Source organism: Girardinichthys multiradiatus, chromosome 2, assembly GCF_021462225.1.
Source record: "Girardinichthys multiradiatus isolate DD_20200921_A chromosome 2, DD_fGirMul_XY1, whole genome shotgun sequence".
NCBI classification, from domain to species: Eukaryota; Metazoa; Chordata; class Actinopteri; order Cyprinodontiformes; family Goodeidae; genus Girardinichthys; species Girardinichthys multiradiatus.
In genome coordinates, this window is record NC_061795.1 from 1,220,789 (window position 1) to 1,243,652 (window position 22,864).

The following is a 22,864-nucleotide window of genomic DNA, read 5'->3' on the forward strand; positions in this document are numbered from 1 at the left end:
GCTACCTTTAAATATACAGTAGAGACCAAAAGTTTGGACACACCTTCTCATTCAAAGAGTTTTCTTTATTTTCATGACTATGAATATTGTAGCTTCACACTGAAGGCATCAAAACTATGAATTATCACATGTGGAATTATATACTGAACAAAAAAGTATGAAACAACTGAAAATATGTCTTATATTCTAGGTTCTTCAAAGTAGCCACCTTTTGCTTTGATTACTGCTCCACACACTCTTGGCATTCTGTTGATGAGCTTCAAGAGGTAGTCACCTGAAATGGTTTTCCAACAGTCTTGAAGGAGTTCCCAGAGATGCTTAGCACTTGTTGGACCTTTTGCCTTCACTCTGCGGTCCAGCTCACCCCAAACCATCTCGATTGGGTTCAGGTCCGGTGACTGTGGAGGCCAGGTCATCTGGCGCAGCACCCCATCACTCTCCTTCTTGGTCAAATAGTCCTTACACAGCCTGGAGGTGTGTTTGGGGTCATTGTCCTGTTGAAAAATAAATGATGGTCCAACTAAACGCAAACCAGATGGTAGCCATGCTGGTTCAGTATACCTTCAATATTGAATAAATCCCCAACAGTGTCACCAGCAAAGCACCCCCACACCATCACACCTCCTCCTCCATGCTTCACGGTGGGAACCAGGCATGTAGAGTCCATTCGTTCACCTCTTCTGCACCGCACAAAGACACGGTGGTTGGAACCAAAGATCTCAAACTTGGACTCATCAGACCAAAGCACAGATTTCCACTGGTCTAATGTCCATTCCTTGTGTTCTTCAGCCCAAACAAGTCTCTTCTGCTTGTTGCCTGTCCTCAGCAGTGGTTTCCTAGCAGCTATTTTACCATGAAGGCCTGATTCACACAGTCTCCTCTTAACAGTTGTTCTAGAGATGTGTCTGCTGCTAGAACTCTGTGTGGCATTGACCTGTTCTCTAATCTGAGGCAACTGTGGCTCAGTAGGAAGAGTAGTTGTCTTGCAATCAGAAGGTTGTGGGTTCGATTCCAGCTTCCTCCTGCCATAGGTCAATGTGCCCCTGGGCAAGGCACTTAACCTCAAGTTGCCTACCAATCTGTGTATCGGTGTATAAATGTGTGAGCGTTAGTGAGTGCAATTGGGTGAATGTGGCTCTAGTGTAAAGCGCTTTGAGCAATCTGTATGACTGGAAAAGCTCTATATAAGTTCAGTCCATTTACCATTTAATCTGAGCTGCTGTTAACCTGCGATTTCTGAGGCTGGTGACTCGGATGAACTTATTGTCCGCAGCAGAGGTGACTCTTGGTCTTCCTTTCCTGGGGTGGTCCTCATGTGAGCCAGTTTCTTTGTAGCGCTTGATGGTTTTTGCGACTGCACTTGGGGACACTTTCAAAGTTTTCCCAATTGTTCGGATTGACTGACCTTCATTTCTTAAAGTAATGATGGCCACTCGTTTTTTCTTTACTTAGCTGCTTTTTTCTTGCCATAATACAAATTCTAACAGTCTATTCGGTAGGACTATCAGCTGTGTACTGTATCCACCTCCTGCACAATACAACTGATGTTCCCAACCCCATTTATAAGGCTTGAAATCCCACTTATTAAACCTGACAGGGCACACCTGTGAAGTGAAAACCATTTCAGGTGACTACCTCTTGAAGCTCATCAACAGAATGCCAAGAGTGTGCGGAGCAGTAATCAAAGCAAAAGGTGGCTACTTTGAAGAACCTAGAATATAAGACATATTTTCAGTTGTTTCACACTTTTTTGTTCAGTATATAATTCCACATGTGTTAATTCATAGTTTTGATGCCTTCAGTGTGAAGCTACAATATTCATAGTCATGAAAATAAAGACAACTCTTTGAATAAGAAGGTGTGTCCAAACTTTTGGTCTGTACTGTACGTACGTTATCAGTAACACACAAACTTCGATGCTTTTTTACTGAACAGTGCACGAACAACATTCCAATATCTCCTAACGACTGTTATACACTGCAGCCTAGTGCTGGGCGATATGGAAAAAAACCATATATCACGATAAAGACTATTTTATATCACAACAACTATATATATCACAAAATACCCCCAATTTTTCTGTTATTCTCTGAAAAATATGACAAAATAATATCATTGCTTACTTTTTTCCAACTTTATTTTAATGTGACATTTTAAGGGGGCCGCGAGGTGACATGGGGGACTTTGCGTCCCCACGCAATACTTTTGCGTTCGTTCGCAAAAGTTGTTAACCACCTTGAGAAAGCTGTGCATTTTGGAACAGCAGCACAGATGACAAACTGCTCACAAAACAAACAGCTCTGATATGGCACTGATATGGTTTATTTGTCATATGCAGGTTGACATGCATATGACAAAGAAGAGAAGTAGCACAATAGACACTTTTCTATTGTCCCCACGATGTGTAATCGCCCAGCACTACTGCAGCCTACCAGGTCAAAAGTCATTGATCGCCTTCTTCATCTTCGTCCTGCGCACTGAAACCATCAAAGTCCTGTTCTTCAGTGTCCGAATTGAACAGCCTCAGGATCTCGTCACTCACTTCAGCCTCTTCATTGACGCTCTCACTTGAGCGCACCCGGTCCCCTTAATCACGCAGCAATCCGGCCGTTCGAAACCCGTTGGTGACTTTCCATGTTGATGAGGGTGAATATTAATGTCTGATTTACAATACCGGTAACCGGAATTGTGAAAGTGCTCTTGATTTATCGCACAAGTTCACTGGACCTCTTTGAACTACTCATCAATTTGATTGGTCTACTGTTACCAGGCAAAATGTTTTTGGCGGCATGAAAAAAAAACACGCATTAGCCGCACCGTTGTATAGGCCGCAGTGTTCAAAGTGTGGGGAAAAAGTAGCGGCTTATAATGTACGGTATTTACAAAGTGTTACATCCAACTATGCCAGTTCAGATTTAGCTTTACATACACGCCACTCGTAGCACTCCATCTGTAGTTACAAATGAGAAAAATTGGAAATAGCCATCTTTCAGTCAGCTGACCAGGAGCGAGCAGTAACAGGTCGGGGAGGGGGCAGCCCTGTTCACTCTGGCATTTAATTAAATGGATTGGAATGGTATTTTTGACACTTTGAACCGTATCTGAAGAGATTCTTATTTAAATACAGAGTGGACAATGTGAAGCATTTGAACCTGGAGCTTTGGGCTTTATGTGGGTCACTCGGGATTTGACTCTGAGCTTCCATTAAAAAATGAATCTTAAACTCCGGGTAAACATCAGACTCAAATTACCTCCAAATAGAAAATGAAGAAACCTTTGTTGTCACAATAGATAAGACAGAAGTGAAATTTTTCATTCATGTTCTGTTTGATGCAGGATACACGTCTAGAAAGCTCCCTGCGCATACTAAAGTAGGAAACAGATGAAACTTAAGGAAGAGGTAGATCAATATATTGATACTGATTTGGAATAAAAGCTAAGCTTTTGTGAAGTTACAGTGTAGCAGTTCTCATAGAAAGAAGGTTATGAAAAATGAAACTGTTACTGAGTTTGTTTTTTCCTACTTTCTCTCCCCAAAGGCAACAGAGTGAACAATTTGTCTTTTTTAACTAAATGAATAAAGCCAAATCAGATGATAAACTATTTGACACAAACATTCTCTGACCTTTATTGCCTTTGACACTGTAGGGAGTTCAGCGGCAGTGCTGCTGTTGAAATACTTGGTTACAAAGTCCTCAACTAACGTGCAGGATTGAGCTGCTTGCATTTCTCGTTTGTGCTGAAAAGTCTAAGAACCAGCTTTACCAACGGCTTCCTTGCTCCTGCTGCTTGTGGGATTCATTCAGGAAGATTCAGGTTTCCATTCTAAAACTCTGGGTATGGGACTTTCTGTTTAGAGAATTAAATATAAGTCGAAAAGTGTTTAAATCAATCCCATTGTGACTTGCCAAGCTACTGATAGGCAGATTACTGCTGATTGCAGCATGTCTTCTGTTTTGCATTTGATGCAGCTGCGAGTTGAAGGAGCCGCAGGGGGCAGATTTCTGCATTTTTGCTGATTGAGTTGGATTCCCAGAGGAAGATCTTATCATACTTTTACATGCTGAATACGGCTCATTTATTATGTCACAGTCAAAACAGCTTTAAATGATTAATTCACCTAATTAAATTGTTTAATTTATGTTTGTTTAAGATATGTTATATATTTTTTACATGAGAATAACCAGCTAAGAGTCTTCCCTTATACAATATTTGTTCAACATTTACAGTTGAACAGGTGTCTTACAGTGTTTGCCTTAACTCACATTTTGATGCCATGAAGTTAGAGAAGTGAAGGTAATTAACTGGAACATTATAACAAATCCTTTGATTATGAATGATAAAAACAGGACAGCTGAAAAAAGAGGGTTTATTTTGTGCCTCAGACAGGTCAAAGACTATGAACCTGTAAGTCTTATCTGTTATAAAGGGTTAAATTTACTGATACCCTGATCCAGGTTTTGTTTTCCAGATACTTATTTGTTACCAGAACTCTGCCCCATTCTGATCCTATGTTAAAATAAATGCTTTAAAACCTATTAGCTTTAAAGTGCAATAAAGTAACACAATATTTCATCAGTGTTATGTTATCTACATTAGTTTTATTGTTGTAGTGTCAGATTGTATGCTGAAGTATTGTTATGTTTCTAAGGACTGAACACGTGCAACTACAGTCTGCTGTAAACTCGAAGTTTTATTCCTGCTGATAAGGTTTTCATACAGAGTAGTTTGCAAAAAATGTAGACAAACATTAGCATGTTTTTATATAACTCATTGGTAATTGGGTTCGTAGCTGTTATCCTGCCTCATAAACATAGCTCTTTGCATTGAACCTTTCTGAATCTGAGGTTAATCTATACTTACCACCACACCAACAGATGTTTGAACACAGCTCACAGAATAGGTCACATGATGCAAACCGCTGCAGCAGTACAGTCCCACTTTTGCTTTCATGGTGGAAAAGCAGTTAGATTGTTAGGGGGATAACCCAGATTCTTTTGATGAAAACAAAATAATAATGTACATGGCTTGAAATGCAGCTGTTCACGTGATAATAGGCTCGGTTTCCAGTGGACAGCACAGCAGCAGATACCGACAGTCCTGATCCTTTAAAAATGCCTTGATTGGGGCCTGACCTGATAAATGGTAAATGGCCTCTACGTGTATAGCGCTTTATCAAGTCCCCAGAAACCTCAAAGAGATTTACACCACAATCAGTCATCCACCCATTCACACACTGACAGCGGTAAGCAACATTGTAGCCACAGCTCCCCAGGGGCAGATTGACAGAAGTGAGGCTGCCATACAATCAGCGTCACCAAGCCCTCTGACCACCATCAGCGGGTAAGGTGGGTGAAGTGTCTTACCCAAGGACACAAAGACTGAGACAGACGGAGCAGGGGTTCGATCCCACAGGTTAAAGGACGAACCTGTACCACTGTTGCCACCGTCGTCTCCAAACTTGGATTTAAATCTTTACATTCCTGTTTAAAACTGGAAATGAACCACAAAAGCCAGAAACCTAAAAATCGGATCTTTTAGTGACTGCACTAACAGATCTCTTCCGGTTGTTACTAACCAAAGAAGACTCAATGTTAGCTCTATTTAGTATATTTGAGGAGTTTTAAAATTAAGTCAGAAGAAGTACGGACATGTACGAAGCTATTTAAAAGGAACCTGAATTTTAAACGACATGGTGATACCTTTTGGTTGTGAGAGAGAGCAACAGGTTTAGTGTTGAACAGGAAGGCTGACCAGTTGATCTGTTTTATTCTTTGAGCTTTCAGGTTAGGAGATGCTGGATATGGGAATGTTGGCAGCTGTTTAGACATCTCAGAGTTAAGGAAATTATCTACATTCTCTAGGAAACTCCTGCAGAGACTGCTGTTTTTCTAATGCTACCCATGCAAATTACTGATGTTAGATGCTAAAGCACAGTTGAAAAAGTGTACACTGTGACCATTCTGTCTTGTTTTAAAATAATAGTAAAATCCTGGTTTACCTCTCCTGCTCTAACACACAGATGGCCTGACATCGATTTAAGTGGGCTGAAATTCTTTTTGGCATAAACCAATAGTTGGAAATCTGTCACGGACTTCTGGTTGGTGCATCTCTATTTAAAACATAACTTCTGACAGTGTTTTTTTAAATTAAATCTGGTCATTCTAGATCACAAAAAACCTTTTTTGAACAATCTGGAAGTAACTTTATTTGCTGGTTTGGCAAATGAGCTGAAACACGACTGGCATCCAAACTATTTGCAGTGTCACACAATCCTGCTTTCACTTGCACTTAAACTTCACTCCGAGTTCAGCAAATGAACAAGAAAGCAGCTTTGTGCTGTCGGATCTGCCGGTATTTGTTCTGTCTAAAGAGCAAAGTAGTTCACATTTTTTATCTTTCACTAACTTTCACCTGGACAGAGACCTTGTCTCCATGGAGCAGGGAATTTTTTCACCAGCCTGTCCACACATTTCATTGGCTGAAAGATGGTATTTCTTGAACCAAAGTAACAAAGGGAAGTGATATCATCTTTGAAATCCAATATCCTTTTTCATTTCAAATGGAGACTGTTTTATGTAAAGACCACATGGTTGTGTAACAGCCCTCCAGGGCTCCACTGTTGAAGCCTCTTCTATGCGAAAAATGTTTTTTGGGTTCTTATTGCTTCACAAAAGAATAACACCCCCTCTGGTTCTGTGTTGTTTCTTTTGGGTTTAGACATCCTCAAGCGTGTTACTACAAAGGGAGCATGTGATTTATGTTAAGTGAGTGATTATTAATTTTTTATGCTAAATAGGTGTTTGTATGTTCTGTAAAGCCCATTTCTGACTAGGTTCCACATTGTACCATTTGAGGATAAATACTGAGTCATGCAATCGTTTGAGTCTGAGTCACAGACTGGAGGTAGAGACCATCATCCAAACACTTCAATCCTTTGGAGCTGTTGGTGATCTTGTTGCAGATGTAAAAGCAGCATCACGGGGCGGGGGGGCACACGATGAAAGAAAAGGGATGGAACACATTTTGATGTCAGAGATTCCTGCAGCCAACATAGGACAGCTGGCGCAGCCCTACAAACCTCATTATCCTCTGCTAATCTACAGAGGAGTGATAAAACAGTAACACAGTAATTCCACTACTTAGCCCGTGACTCTGCTTAAACCACTTACGGTCTCAATGCTGCTGACCAGATGAGCCCGAATCAGGCTGAACAAAATCGATAAAACATAATCACAGGTTTTAGAGATGCATCATTGGTACAGTTTTCTTGTTATATTTATGAGGTTTTCAGGGGAAAAAACGTCAAAGTTACACAAACACATGGTTACAGAGTGAAAACCGTGATGAGGGTGGAACCACAGGACCCCTTTAGAGAAGGCACATAAAAAAAGCAGTCTTGCTATCCTGTTTGGGACTGAGCGTCATCTCAGCGCACTTTAGTGTGAAATGTCCGATGTGTGTTTATGTTGCACATATTCCATTCCTCCTGTGGTTCCTTGATGCTGGCTTTATTATGTAAGCTCACATCATTGTGCAACACGGCTGGTCCAACTGGTTGGCCTGAGAAAGACCAAGGTGGCGTAACAGGAGGTCATCTTCTGGCCATATGGCAGAACTTTCTTGTAAAAAGGGCTGAACAAAAAAAAAAAAATGTTTAAGACAAAACTCTTGAAACATTTTAACGAAAGGTTAATATAATTATAAGCTGTCCATTTACATCCAACCTCAGCAACAGTCTGTGAACCTAGATGGACTTATCCCTCCACACATTCGCGGGAACCTTTGGGTTTCGAGTATGTAAATATGTTTGTCTTTCACTGGTGCTTCACACAGGTTTGCACCAATCATTGACATGTTGCAGCCTTTTTTTGCACTAATTAGAAGTTCTGTGTAAAGTATGCGGCACAACTTGTAATGTAAGCTTGTCTTGTTTGTGTCTGTTCTATTGTCGGCCCCCAATGCTTTGTCATGCCCAACAAAGAGTTGCATATTGATGGTTAATAATTAAAATGTACCAGTGCTGCATCTGTCTGGGACTCCTGTTTGTTTTCTGCTGTTTTTCTTGCTGCGTCCTCTTCTTTCTGGTGAACTCTGTGGTTGCTCACTCCTTTTATACCAACTTTAAGCCCATCAACTGACAACAGTCCAACATATGACATCATCTGTCTATTGGACTGTGTGAGGATTACGTCTCTGTACAGGTCCTTCTCAAAATATTAGCATATTGTGATAAAGTTAATTATTTTCCATAATGTCATGATGAAAATTTAACATTCATATATTTTAGATTCATTGCACACTGACTGAAATATTTCAGGTCTTTTATTGTCTTAATACGGATGATTTTGGCATACAGCTCATGAAAACCCAAAATTCCTATCTCACAAAATTAGCATATCATTAAAAGGGTCTCTAAACGAGCTATGAACCTAATCATCTGAATCAACAAGTTAACTCTAAACACCTGCAAAAGATTCCTGAGGCCTTTAAAACTCCCAGCCTGGTTCATCACTCAAAACCCCAATCATGGGTAAGACTGCCGACCTGACTGCTGTCCAGAAGGCCACTATTGACACCCTCAAGCAAGAGGGTAAGACACAGAAAGACATTTCTGAACGAATAGGCTGTTCCCAGAGTGCTGTATCAAGACACCTCAGTGGGAAGTCTGTGGGAAGGAAAAAGTGTGGCAGAAAACGCTGCACAACGAGAAGAGGTGACCGGACCCTGAGGAAGATTGTGGAGAAGGACCGATTCCAGACCTTGGGGGACCTGCAGAAGCAGTGGACTGAGTCTGGAGTAGAAACATCCAGAACCACCGTACCCAGGCATGTGCAGGAAATGGGCTACAGGTGCCGCATTCCCCAGGTCAAGCCACTTTTGAACCAGAAACAGCGGCAGAAGCACCTGACCTGGGCTACAGAGAAGCAGCACTGGACTGTTGCTCAGTGGTCCAAAGTACTTTTTTCGGATGAAAGACAATTCTGCATGTCATTCGGAAATCAAGGTGCCAGAGACTGGAGGAAGACTGGGGAGAAGGAAATGCCAGAAGTCCGGTGTCAAGTACCCACAGTCAGTGATGGTCTGGGGTGCCGTGTCAGCTGCTGGTGTTGGTCCACTGTGTTTTATCAAGGGCAGGGTCAATGCAGCTAGCTATCAGGAGATTTTGGAGCACTTCATGCTTCCATCTGCTGAAAAGCTTTATGGAGATGAAGATTTCATTTTTCAGCACGACCTGGCACCTGCTCACAGTGCCAAAACCACTGGTAAATGGTTTACTGACCATGGTATCACTGTGCTCAATTGGCCTGCCAACTCTCCTGACCTGAACCCCATAGAGAATCTGTGGGATATTGTGAAGAGAACGTTGAGAGACTCAAGACCCAACACTCTGGATGAGCTAAAGGCCGCTATCGAAGCATCCTGGGCCTCCATAAGACCTCAGCAGTGCCACAGGCTGATTGCCTCCATGCCACGCCGCATTGAAGCAGTCATTTCTGCCAAAGGATTCCCGACCAAGTATTGAGTGCATAACTGTACATGATTATTTGAAGGTTGACGTTTTTTGTATTAAAAACACTTTTCTTTTATTGGTCGGATGAAATATGCTAATTTTGTGAGATAGGAATTTTGGGTTTTCATGAGCTGTATGCCAAAATCATCCGTATTAAGACAATAAAAGACCTGAAATATTTCAGTTAGTGTGCAATGAATCTAAAATATATGAATGTTAAATTTTCATCATGACATTATGGAAAATAATGAACTTTATCACAATATGCTAATATTTTGAGAAGGACCTGTAGTCTTTTATTTGTCAAATTCCTATGATTCTGCACTGTGTATGGACTGGGAACCTTCTGAACAGACTCGCACAACAATAAATCAAGCATAATCCTAATGTCAATATGTGATGACACCTAAGCCGTCTCTATGGCAACTATGCAAAGTTTGCTGATGGGATTCTGCAAAGTGGTTTTAAGGAACATTTTCCTAAACAGTTTTAGTTTTGACCTCAGATGCTAAACATCAGTTATTATCCCTCAAGAATTATGGTTGATTGAAAATGTGTAGCTAGCTGTAAAAAATACAGAGAAAAATGGCAGATAGCACTGGGCATTGAACTAACATGTAAGATAAGATGACAACAAAGTTCCCAGGAATGTGGTTAAAAAAGTTATTTGAATTTACCAATGATGATTGAAAGTTTTGAAGCGGCCTAGTCAAACTCTGGACTTAAATCTGATTGAGAAGCTGTGGCATGACCCTAAACAGCTTGAAGTCCCTCTGTGGTTGAAATAAACAACCCTGCAGAGGAGAGTGGGTCACAGTTCCTCCACAGAATTGGGTTTAGGGGGTAAATACTTTTTGAACATTGGTCCAGGTTGGGTTGGATAGCGCCTTTCTCTTACTAAATAAAAAAAAAACTGATGGTTTTTCTCCTACTTCCTACCCAGCTCCTTACTCACAACGCTGTCGTTTTAATTTGTGATAAATTGATTCATGGCTTCAGTGGTCAGAACCTGCTGGTTTTCTGCAATTTTACATCTGTAGCAATGCAGGAGTAGTAAGATGTTTGGTGTCAGTTGAATTTTATTGATATGTGGACTGATGCCTATACTGCTAATTGCTGCAGCTCAGAATACCTGCCACTCTTTTGAAGAATTCCCCATTGGGGCATCGGATGCTGCATATATGCCATAGTTTTAGAAGGGTAATTTATGGCTCCTAGTATCATTCAATGCATTTTTAAAATCACGATCTATTAAAAAGAAGTTGGCCATAATGACTACAGCCTGTTAAGACAGACTCATCACTGTCGGTGCTTATTTTGATGCTGTCAGCTTCATCTTCATTAGCCGTCCAAGAATGAATTGATGTTTCATAAATATTAAAAGCTACATTGTTTGTCCTGGAGCTTCTTGGTACTATTTTCTGTTGCAATTAACATATGATTGTGGAATTAAAGTTATTTGGGTTACTGTCTGTATAATCACAGTCCTCCTCATCCATATGAAAACAGCTCCAGCAGCAATGTCAAATTTTTATACTGTTTTGCCACGTTTTATGGAGCTCGTTAGATAATCTGTCCTGCTATGACAAATCTGAATGAAAAACAAATCTGACAATTGTGCTTTGTTTTTCTGAATTCATTTACCGTAATTAGGCTTTATTATATGGAAGAGTTACATGAAATGTATTTTATCATTTTGCCAAATTTAAAGTTGATCTTTTATACAAAAAAATAAAGAGGGGAAATGTTGCATTTATTACACACATTTGAGTAAAACATCTGTTTTTTGTCCTGAATTTCTCTGTTGCTTTCTTGTCATACATCACTGTGCGACAAATTTCTAATGAAACATTTGGTCCAACCAAATATTTCTGAATATTAATAAGAAAAAAAACATGTTTCCATACTGCATAAACAACGTGGATTATGGATTGTAAAGTGAAGTCTTTGTGACCTTTCTAAGAAGACAGCTTTGGTGGAACATCTTGCTGCAGTTGTGATAATTCACCCAGATAGAAGTGCATGCACTTAATTAGCTTGATATTTATAGGAGGTCCTTTGTTTGAGGAATATGGATCAGACTACAAAAATGTAAGTAGAGACTGCAGAATATGAAGTTAATGACTTTTTGAAATTTAGTGTAGAAAATCGAAATATTTACAGCTGCAAAACATAAACCATCAGCCGTAGAAATGATTGTGGGAGTGTTTGAGACAGCTATCCAAAATCATTTCAGAAAAATACAGAATCTTAGTTTTGATTACTGGCATACTCAATAAATTAGAATATTATTGAAAAGTTGATTTATTTTAGTAACTCAATTCAGTAAGGGAAACACATTATATTTACTATTTACACACAGACTGATGTTTTCCAGCCTGTGTTTTTGTTAATTATGATTTTCTGCTTACAGTTAAACTGTACAATAATTAGAGTTCCTACAAAGTCTTAAAAGTCTAGAAAAGTGTAATTTGATTTTTTTTCTGAGTCTGAATTAGTCTGGAAAACAAAAATTACATGGGAAATAGTTTGGATTTCCAGACTTTATTTGCCGTTCTATGATTTAAAAGATAAAAAAGAGAATTTCAGTTTTTTTTTTTTAAACATTTATTTATTTCTGGACAATGTCATTTGGACTTTGATTTCTCACATCGCAACTTGAATTTTTGTCCAATTCATTAAACGTTTTGGTTTTCCAGGTTCTGACAGAATAAGAAAAAAGGTCATTTTCACTATTCTAGAACTTCTTAGATTAACCTGCTGTTCTTAAACCGGGTCTAGGATGGTGCCCTATTAATTTCACATCTTATTTTAGAGAGAGAGACGCTGAATAATTAAATGACTTGCGCTTTCACACGATTCCTGACAGAAAACTGAAATTGGCTGCAGAGGATATTCAGCGCTGTCTGACTAGCAGAGTAAGCACAATGATAGCATCATGAAGCCGTGACAAAGAGGCTTATCTTAAAGCGGCTTACAATAATGTCAGGAGTGTGGCCTTCCAAGACCTAAATCTTTCAAAGCTCCGTGTTGTACAGGCTGCAGATCCCATCAGGTCTGGAGTAATTGTCCTCCGGAAACATTGACATTATTAAACCTTGAAAAGTTTCGCTGAGCTAGTAGGCTTCTTTCACAGCAACCTGTGATGTCATAAATCGAGTCACTCAAACTGCCAACATGACAGCTGCAGAGGTGAAGAGGACAGAAGAACTTATCCTGTAGGAGGATCTGGTGATTCTCACATTTTTCACTCGTTTCTAAACCTCTGACTCATAGCCTTGAACTATTATATCTGAAACCTTTCAGTTATCCTGAAGGTAGAGCGTGAGGATCTGTGATAACAAATTTCAGAACCTTTTTAGAACGTCCCTGGTTTAATGCTTGTAGCGGATATAATGTAAGCTGGTGGCTGTAAGAACATTTGTTTTATTTATGAAATATTGATGAAAGATGTTTAGTCACTAGGTGAACATCTACAAGCGCATTTAGGTAAATTCAATACAAAAAGTGAAACTAAATATTAAATAGATTCATTACACACAGTTATATATTTCAACAGTTTATATGCAAACAGTTCTTGGTCTGGGCTCCTTTAGTGGGAGTTGCTGCATCAATGCGGTGTGGCATGGAGGCCATCAGCCTGTAGCACTAAGGTTTCAGGGACGGCCTTACCCTTAATAAGGAAGCCCAGGTTGTCTGTATTTTTGGGTCTGGTGTCTCTCATCTTCTAGACATAGATTCTCTGACATTTAAGTCAGGTTAGTTTGCTGAAATCTAATTAATCACACTGGTCATGGCCAGTAAGGCAAGTACTGGACCTGTTGGTGAGCGTGGGCAGGTGCCAAGTCCTGCTGGAAAATGACATCGGTATTTCCATAAGGCTCGTCAGCAAAGGGAAACCTGAAGAGCTGTAATATTTTCTGGTAGGCAGCTGCACTGATGTTTTACTCGATAAAACACACCAGACCAAAACCAGCAGATGACAAAGCTCCCTAAATCATCACTGACTGTGGAAACTTCACACTGGATTCTAACAATGTGGATTGTGTGCCTCTCCACTTTTCCTCCAAACTCTGAGCCTTTTATTTCCTAATGAAACCCTGACTTTTGAAAAGTAATGCAAAGTTTACTTTCACCTGTGGACTTTGGATCCCTGAGCAGAAGTCCAGTGCATGTAACATTGTTTTTGGTTTAGGAGCAGCTCAGCACGAGGAATTGTGTGGGGACTTTTGAAACAACATTCACCATACTCCAGCCATTGTTCACTCCTTGTTAATATCCCCTAGATTCTTGCTTAAGGAGTATTTTGTACCACAATTTTTCTTTCCATTCAACAGTCCATTAATATGCATGGACTCTGCGCTCTGTGAAGATCCAGTTTGTAATCTGTGTGTCTTGCTCTCCTTGTAGAGAGTATCAGTGACGGTCTATTGGACGACTGGCATCAGTCCTTGCCATGGTTGTGCCGGCCATAGCATGCCCAAACCTTTTTCATTGGCCCTCTATAATCAAATAAAAAAACAAAAGACTTTTAGGTTTTGATTAGGTGTCATCATGATCGTCCAAATGAGTAGAAATTAACGCTTGAAATATTCACTGTGTACTGAAGCTGTAGAATATTTGAGCTTCATGTTTTAAATGATGTACTGAAATTATAACCTTTTAACAATATTTGACTTTATTGCAATGCACCTTTCCCAGCCGCTCTGCTTTTAGAGCTTAAATAAAAAGCAACATCTTGTTATAGATAACAATGCCCAAAAATAGCATTTTCAAAAAATCCGTCAACGTAAAACATAAACCGATGAACTGTATTGGTGTGAAGAACGTGGGGCTGGTTTGTGTCTGTCTCCTGACGCTCTTTGTCTTTGTTCTAAAACAAAAAGAGAAGCTTTGTTTGGCCGTGCAGCCCTGACTATAGCAAAGAACCAACAGTTTCCTGGTAGACAGATAAAGGCTACAAGAGACAGCTTTGTCAACAACAGTTTTTCTGTTGTTTCATCGGCTGAAGGTGTGAACTAGTTTTTTTGTGTTTGCTTTCTGAACAGCAGGAAAGTTAAAGATTATTGCTTGGAAATGTCAGCCCAAGGACAATGCCTAGTTCAGTTCGCTTGATTCATTTGCTTGATGCCACTCCTTCCAGATATTTCACTCCAAAACGAGTTTTTCTTGCAACACATTTTATTATTTTTGTTTGTTATCTTTGATTGTTTGTTTAACATTGTATGGGTAAATCATCCACATTCGTTGGAGTCCAAAGGTCAATATTTTGCTTACATCCGTTCCTGGTTTCAGTGCATGTACTATATGTAACAAATATAACAAATTAAATTTATACTTTTGTTTGGAACAGTACCTGCAGCTAAAAGTTATGCTTAGTGAAGCAAAACTTCAGGCTAGGCTATTACTGTGAGCTGCGGAAATGACACGAAGAGCTTTTGCTCAATATGTATTTATGTTAGAGACTCCAATTTTGAAGTAAGACAGGAAGTAGTTGTTGAGGGGTCACCTTAAACTGATCCAGTCATCTATAAGGACTTCTACTTAGTGAAGATGGCGTCCATCACCTTTAAAGGAGTTGTGTGGCAGCATTGTGGGATATGTGGTAGAAAAAAGAAGCGATGACAGATGCCAGTTCCTATTTACATTACATTAAAGGGCAGTGTCACAGTTTTTAAGGCATCCTATCAGCCTTGGATTATCTCTATATCACAGTTTTAAATATTTAAGACTAGTCTAATCCAAACTTATTGATTCCACTTTACAAAGTTGGTGACTTCCAAACACGGTTTGGGATTTACAAAACCCACAATCCATTTGTGAAAACACAAAAGTATTTTTTTCATTGCTTTAGGACCACTCCATTGGCATATAAACCAAAATATATGGATAAGACAAAAGTGGAAAAGTACTTACTGATTAAAAATTTTGTAAAGTAAAACAGTTTGTAACCAATGAAACAAGCAACATTATACCTTGCAAGCATCCTTTATTTTGGTGTTTAAGTGCATTATATTCAAGATTTTCCCAAACTCTGTAAACATTGATGTTAAATTGTCATCATTTTAGTATTGATCAAAGTAATTGTGATTAGGATTTCTCCCAATGGAGACAGGCTCTAACTCCCACATGATGCTTAAAGGATAAAGGAGGAATTCATGGATGGATTTCTCTCATTTGTAAGCAACTCTATAAATGAGCTTTCTTTCTGTTACAGATTGAACGGTAATGTATCACTTCTATAAATGTAAGCAACAGAAGATTACGTGGGAGGTCTCAAGGCTCCGTTCTCGGGCCACTTTTATTCAACATCTTCATAATTTCCCTAGCTAATATTATGGAGTATTACATCTCCTGCAGTTTCTATGCTAATGACATACAACTTTATTTTTCTGTGTGCCACATGGACGAATTCCGGTACAGACGCAGAATCATTGTGTCTAAAATATCCATAAATGTGTGGGTCAGAATTTTTTTTTTACAATTTAATAGAGAAAATATAGAGGTAATTGTTTTTAATCCCAAAAATGCATGGGCAGAAATATGTGCTCATTTAAAAGCCATTGGCCAAAAGACCACAAAGCCTACATGCAGCCTAGTTGTCATCATGGATTCAGAGCTGAATTTTAACAGTTAGATAAAATATATTAAATAATCAGTCTACTACTTCCTTGAACTATTGCCCAAAAAATGTTTTACTGCTGCTTTCCTAAGTTTTCTTTGTCAGTTCTTTTCTGTTATGTTATAGCTATGTTTTATATAATCTCAACCTTTTTTGTCTCGTTTTTTGCTATATTTTGTGTTTTAAAGTAATTCTCTTATTTCTGTTATTTTATGTTTCTATGTAATGTATTTTGAATTGCCCTGTGTGTGAATGCTGCTGCACAAATAAGCTTGTCTTGCCTTCAGTATCTGAACTGCAGCAGCCTTAATAAAGGAGAGGGATTCCCAGCCATGCTTGGACTCATTTTAAAACAGGAGCAGCTTTTTTGGAGAAATCCAGTATTCAAACATTTATACTGAAACCTTTTACTCCTAAGATTAACCCAGATAAAGTGAAACAGAACATCTTACATAGTTTTGATGTATGTTTTTGTGTATACCGCCAACAAGAGTCTACATTTCTTAGCAATATCTAAGGCACATTCCATACAGCGGCAGCTTTGTTTCAGAAAATGAGTTAATGTAAAATGAAATATCATGACACAGATTCCAACTTTCTGTAACAATATTAAACTTGTTGCATGACATTTTGGCCCTCTGTGGTCATTAATTCTGAATGAAGCTGCTGGGACTTTAATATAAAACTTGATAACATATGATTTATTCAGTGTCATCACTTTTACAGATAGAAGGCAGCATGAATGTTATATATCCAATGTCTAAAAATGGATTTTATTTCCAAGCTTAACATTATTTTTTTATTGAGGGGAGTTTCATAAGATTTGAACCTTGATCAGGGTTATACAGGGTCAGCTGGGTGAATCTGATTGGTCTAAGCAAGTGTGAACAAGAACTACAACATGGAACCAAAACAAGCAAAAATGTTGTTTTTATGTTCTGATTTATGCCAGAACCCTAAGCTACTTATGGGTGATTCATTGCTGACTACTTAGAGATTGAACAAAATTCACAACATCTGAGGAATTTGATTATGAGATAGCAGGGTCCATGACTGAAGGACATATTACAGAACATGGACTATTTCACTGTGTTAACTAAGATTTAAAGAAAACGTTGGAATAAGAATTGAAGCTGTGAAGTGAAGCTGCAGGAAGGAGGCTCAGTAAAGGTAAAACTCAGGTTACATGACAGACAGAGCTACTTCCCTTTACTGTATACTGAGTTTGTACTGTATTACACTGTATGAAACTGTATTTTCTGTATCTGGATATCAGAAAACTATTTTGCTTTAAATAACGTCTTGCTATCTGTGTGCTCCGACTCAATATTTAAATATCTTGCTGAGACTGAAGAGCTATAGCTTAATATGAGCCATCCTCGCTCAGTAACATCATCCACACCTGAGAGTGAGACCTGTTAATGTCTACACGTCCAGTGATTTCTCTCTGACCGACCATCATCACTCAGGGCCAATCTAGGAGAAAATCTGGTGATTTCCATCTTCACCTAATTTCTGAGTGAGTCTTTAGACAAAATATAAATCTTTCATTCCACTAGAAACGTGTGTGCATTCAGTAATAGAAAAACATATGCACCCATGCTTAATTTATCAGTCAAACGTCGTCTGTATTGCACTATTCATTCAACACAGAGGACTTTAGAAGATTAAGATCCTTGTTGAGAAAGAATCGGGCCTATTTTTACTGCCTCCACTTTGTCATTCTGTTTTCACGTCACCATATTTGTAAGATCGGCTCTAAAGATAATGTGCGAGGGATGTTTGCATTCATGATTCTTTTTCTTTATAGAACAACTAATATTACTCAGCAGCATACCAGCCATAAAAGCTGATAACGACATCAGCACTCCTTAAAAAAAATCATTAAATCTACTAGTAAATAAGCATGGTTCTGGGAGGCACAGCTTGTTTGTATTCAGTGGTGTTTATGTTGGTTGTTGCAGACCTGTGGGGTTCTCCTTAGCTAGAGCATCCCTTGGTTAGAGTCATAAATGAACAATGCAAGGATGGGCTGGTGTTCAGATCACACTTTTCTTTATATAGCTTTTGACTTGTTTGGTTACTGTTTTCTTTTAATAACATAATTAACAGCTGACGCTGCCTCATTTTGTTGCTTGTACTAGTTCTGCCGTAGGCACAAACTTGTTACATTAGCTAGGGGCGTGTACCCAGGTCAGTCAGGATTTAAATGCACGTTTCTTGCTTTGCATCATTCCCGTCTGGTTACTTTGGGTGGATCAGAGGGATAATAGCAGAAGAAATACTTAAGTTGCGAAAGAGTGACATTTAAATATAAGTTAGAGAAAGAACTTGATGTGAGTATTGCTTCCTCTTCACGGCATGACCCCGTTGATATCCTGCAGCTGTTACAGGACGTGTCTAAAGAAAGTACAACAGGTAAGTTTGGAATAAAAACTTCTGATTACAATTCAAATTCGACTCAGTGAGGTGACTTCAACCCTTCATCTGCTTTAAAGACTATTTTTGGCAGCACTACAGGCCTTCATTTTTCCAGTAATTTTTTGGCAGTAGTTGGACAGGAAATGGGGGTGGAGAGAGAGGGGAAGACATGCAGCAAATGTCACCGGGGCCAGTTTAGGGTTAGACAATGTATCTTAAAAAACAGAACATGTACATCTTTATTTTTTAAAATAAAAAATAGCAATGAGTTTGGTTCCTGACTTAGAGGTAACTTTTATCACAAGTTCCTCTAAAATTGAGTTTGACACCCTGCATTGAACTAAACATGAGAGAAAGAATGCTTTCTCTAAAATCCCAGAGGAAGAAAGTAAAATGTGCAAAGAAGACTAAGGTTTCTGATGTCCGAACTCTAATAGTGTGCAGTTTCTGTAAAACCTAAAGGTCTTCTTTGAACATAGAGTAACATATTCTGATAGCTTTAGGCAAGACAGTAGATGGTTCTTTTACCAAGAGGTTAAAAGACTCCCCACTGTTAAAATTTGGCATTTAATTATATCATAGGTTATTCTCTATCTTTCCTGTCCCGTAAGTTATACAATGCATTCAATGTATTTTATTGAATTTGTATGCCATAGATCAACACAATGTAATGAAATAGTGAAGTTGAAGGGAAGTGATGCATGGGTTTCAAATGTTTTAATTATAAATCTCTGAAAGTGTGACGTAAATCTTCTATTTAGCCCCCAAAAATAAAAATTTGTTTAACCATTTGCCTTCGAATGCCAACTAATTAATAAATAAAGCCACCAATATAATCGCAGCATAAATCCAACTGTTCTGTGAAGGCCTCGGAGGTTTGTTGGAGAACATTAGTGAATGAACTGCATCATGAAGATCAAGTATGAAGTTGTGGAGAAGATTAAAGCAGGGTAAAATTAGAAAACAATATCCCAGGCTTTGAACGTCTCATGAAGTGCTGTTCAGTCTGTCATCCTAAAATAAAAAGAGTATGGCACAGCTATAAACCTACCAAGACATGGCCATCCATCTAACAGGCCAGGCAAGGAGAGCATTAGTTAGAGAGGCAGCCAAGAGACCCCTGGTAACTCTGGAGGAGCAGCACAGATTCACAGCTCAGTTAAAGGAGTTGACAGGAAGATAATAAGTTGTACAATTCACAAATCTAACCTTTATGGAAGAGTTGCAGAAAAAAGCTGTTATTGAAAGAAAGTCACAAGAAGCACAGTTTATTGTTTTCCTGACTAGAGGAAGATCCTCTTGTCAGAGGAGACCAAAAACAAGCATTTCGACCTACATGCAAAATGCTATGCGTGGTGAGAGAATGACATGGTAAAACATAGTGGTGGCAGCATCATTCTCTGTGGATGTTTTTGTTCTACAGGGAAAGGGAAGCTGTTTAGAGGTAATTGGTGAATTGATGAATCTTAATACAAGGCAGTCCTGAAAGAAGACCTCTAAACCACCCTAAACACACAGCCAGAGACACAAAGAAATGGTCTGAGTTAGACTAGCCCAAAGCCCATGCCTTAATCCAATCTGTGGGATTTGAAAATTGATCTTCACAGTGGTTCTCCACTTAGACTGCGTTTGAGGACCTTATCAAAACTGACTGGGCAGAAATGTCAGTTTCTTGATGTCCAAATCTGGTAGAGGTGCAGCCCAAAATACTTGCAGCTGTAATCACAGTGAAAGGTGGTTCTACAAAGCAAAGGAGCTGAATTCATATCCACACCACATTTTTCAGATTTTACTCTACTTTGCATTGGTCGATCACAGACCAAGACCCATAAATAAGTTTGCAAGGCCCTGTAGTATTTTATCCCTGGTTTTTCTTGAGTCACAATCAAAGGGTTTATTTTGACTTATTGGATCAATTTGCGCTCAACAGAGAAGGTCATTATGGAGCAATCACCACGCTGGTTAGATTTGGACTCAGTGTGAAGGGTTGCTGCATGGTCTTCCCTGCTGTTTTGGAGATGAGTACTGTCTGTGGTGTGTGGTCTTGATCCTCTGCACACAGTTACATAAATGCATCAAAGAGTATTGTCCTGACAATGCTTTACTCTGTAGCTGACATTTCATCTCTCATTTATGTTCTCTACTGAAGCTCTTCTGGTAGATACATTATGTTTTGGCTTTATCTCTTTGTTGTTTTCTCTGCTTCTAAATATTGCTTTTTGATTTATTTTTTTGCTATGGGACATGAATGGATGTTCATCTCTGTCTCAGAAGTAAGTCTGAAAATGGATATGTTAAATATTTAACTTTGCCTTAATCCTTTAAGCCCGAGCATCCCGGTACCGATGCTTAAGCTCCGCCCACTTTTCCTCCGGCCGTTAAACTGGTTAAAACAAGTTTTTATTTTTCTAAATATCTCGGAAGATGAGGCTTTAATGTTGATAAATCAAATTGTCAAATTTGTTTTACACAAATTCTTTCAGTTTTACAGCACTTTAAAAACACAGGAAGTTGCTTTAAGGTCCTACCGGAAGTGATGTTTATTTCGGGAAAATGCTTGCATACACAGACATAGTATGGTCCGCCCCCACTTGACCAGTATGTACGGAAACTAGAGACCCGTTCTTTTATTTATTTATTTTTATTTTATTTTATTATTGCATATCAGACTTACAAAAGAATATTTGTATGTACAGTGAGAACAATAAACACAAAATGGTAACATAACCAACATAAACAACAACACCAGGGGGTATGTGTATAGGGGCTTTTTAACACATCTCGGTCAGGAATCCTGAATTTGTGTAGAATTGTTTACGTCTTCATAGCTTTCTTGTTATGGATGTGTTTGATGCTTGAATTATAGCTCAAAACTTCTTGAAGGAAGAAATCAATGTGTGGTTTGGAATTGGTCCATTTAGCTTTGTGGATGTGATATTTCCCGAGGAGCAGCAGCAGCAGTTGTACAAAGTGGATAGAGTCTTTGTCCGTGTCTTTATTATTTAAGTGGATTAAAATGTCTCTCTCATCTGCCCGGTTTTATGTTGTATGTAGTGTTGCAAGTCAGTCCAGAATATTTTACTGTAGGTACAATGAAAAAATAAATGTCTCTACATGGGAGTTACAGAAAGAACAAGAATAGTCGATTTCAAGTTTAAAACGTTCTAATGTCTTTTTTGCTGGGTAGATATTGTATATTAAATATATTATAATTTTGAAAGGAATCTCCTTTACCTTTTAATTCAGGCAATACTTTTCTCCGATCAACCAAACTAAGTTCCAGTCTATTTCACCATATAGAGAAGACCAACAGAACCCTCCAGATGGAAGAGCTACTTCTTGTAAAAGTGATCTCATAAAGTTTCTGTATTTCTTTTGGCAAATATCAACACGACCAATTACTAACACATTTCTAGGCAGAGCTCCAGTGTTATCAATTGAATGTCGGTAGAGTTGTATCATACCATCAGGTATAGCATAGGAAACTATTTCATATTCATCGGAGGGGGGAGAGGAGGGTGTTGGCTTTATGGTCGTTGTTTCATGGTGTTGAAAGGGTCTGTAAATATCAGGCCATATTGGCCATAACAGCGTAATTAATATCGGATATTGATCAGATATTAGTCCAAATTTTTATATCGGTGCATCTCTAGTTAGTTTGATGTGGGGTTCTGTTGAGAGGTTATGAGCAGTTAATAACTTACTAGCATTAAAATCTCTTTGGCTGAAACCTTTTTGAAGTCTTGGTGCTTTCGCCATGGTCCCATGGTTATAAGGGAAAGGTTGAAGGGGTATGGGAGCTGCAAGTACCTTAACAAATAGAAAGATTTTGAGATATCATATTTTTAAAGCTACAATAACCAATATAATGGATAGTTTGAAATGTTCCCTCAACAACAACAATTATATTCTCCAGATTTATTTGAATTTCTATAATGATGTACTTTGTTTAATATAATTTTCTATTCTTCTTAATAAAAGCTGAAAGAACATATTAATTTATTTTTCTGTTGAGTACAACATCAAATAAATATTGTAATATCTAGTTTAATTTATTGCGATGTATTATATTTGGTGTCATATTTTCAGGATAAACATAAATTAGCAGCCAACAGTTGAATATCAAATATGGCTGCATCTAAAACTCAGTGAAAGTAGCAGGTGTAAACTATTGGTAACATTTCTGACAGTTTGTGTCTCATATAAACCAGTTGCACACATAGTAAAATGTGTTTTTGAGCGTGTTCCTTTACCGTTTGAATGGCAATATTGAACAGCAATAAGCAAATCTCACAGTTTTTCTCTCT

The 22,864-nt window shown here is 38.6% G+C and overlaps 1 protein-coding gene across 6 annotated transcripts in view; it reads left to right on the top strand.

The window, feature by feature from the left end:
• Positions 1 to 22,864, top strand: part of LOC124880690 (pleckstrin homology domain-containing family A member 7-like) — a 167,285-nt gene that overhangs the window by 2,543 nt on the left and 141,878 nt on the right. The gene's annotated exons all lie outside the window — the stretch shown is intronic.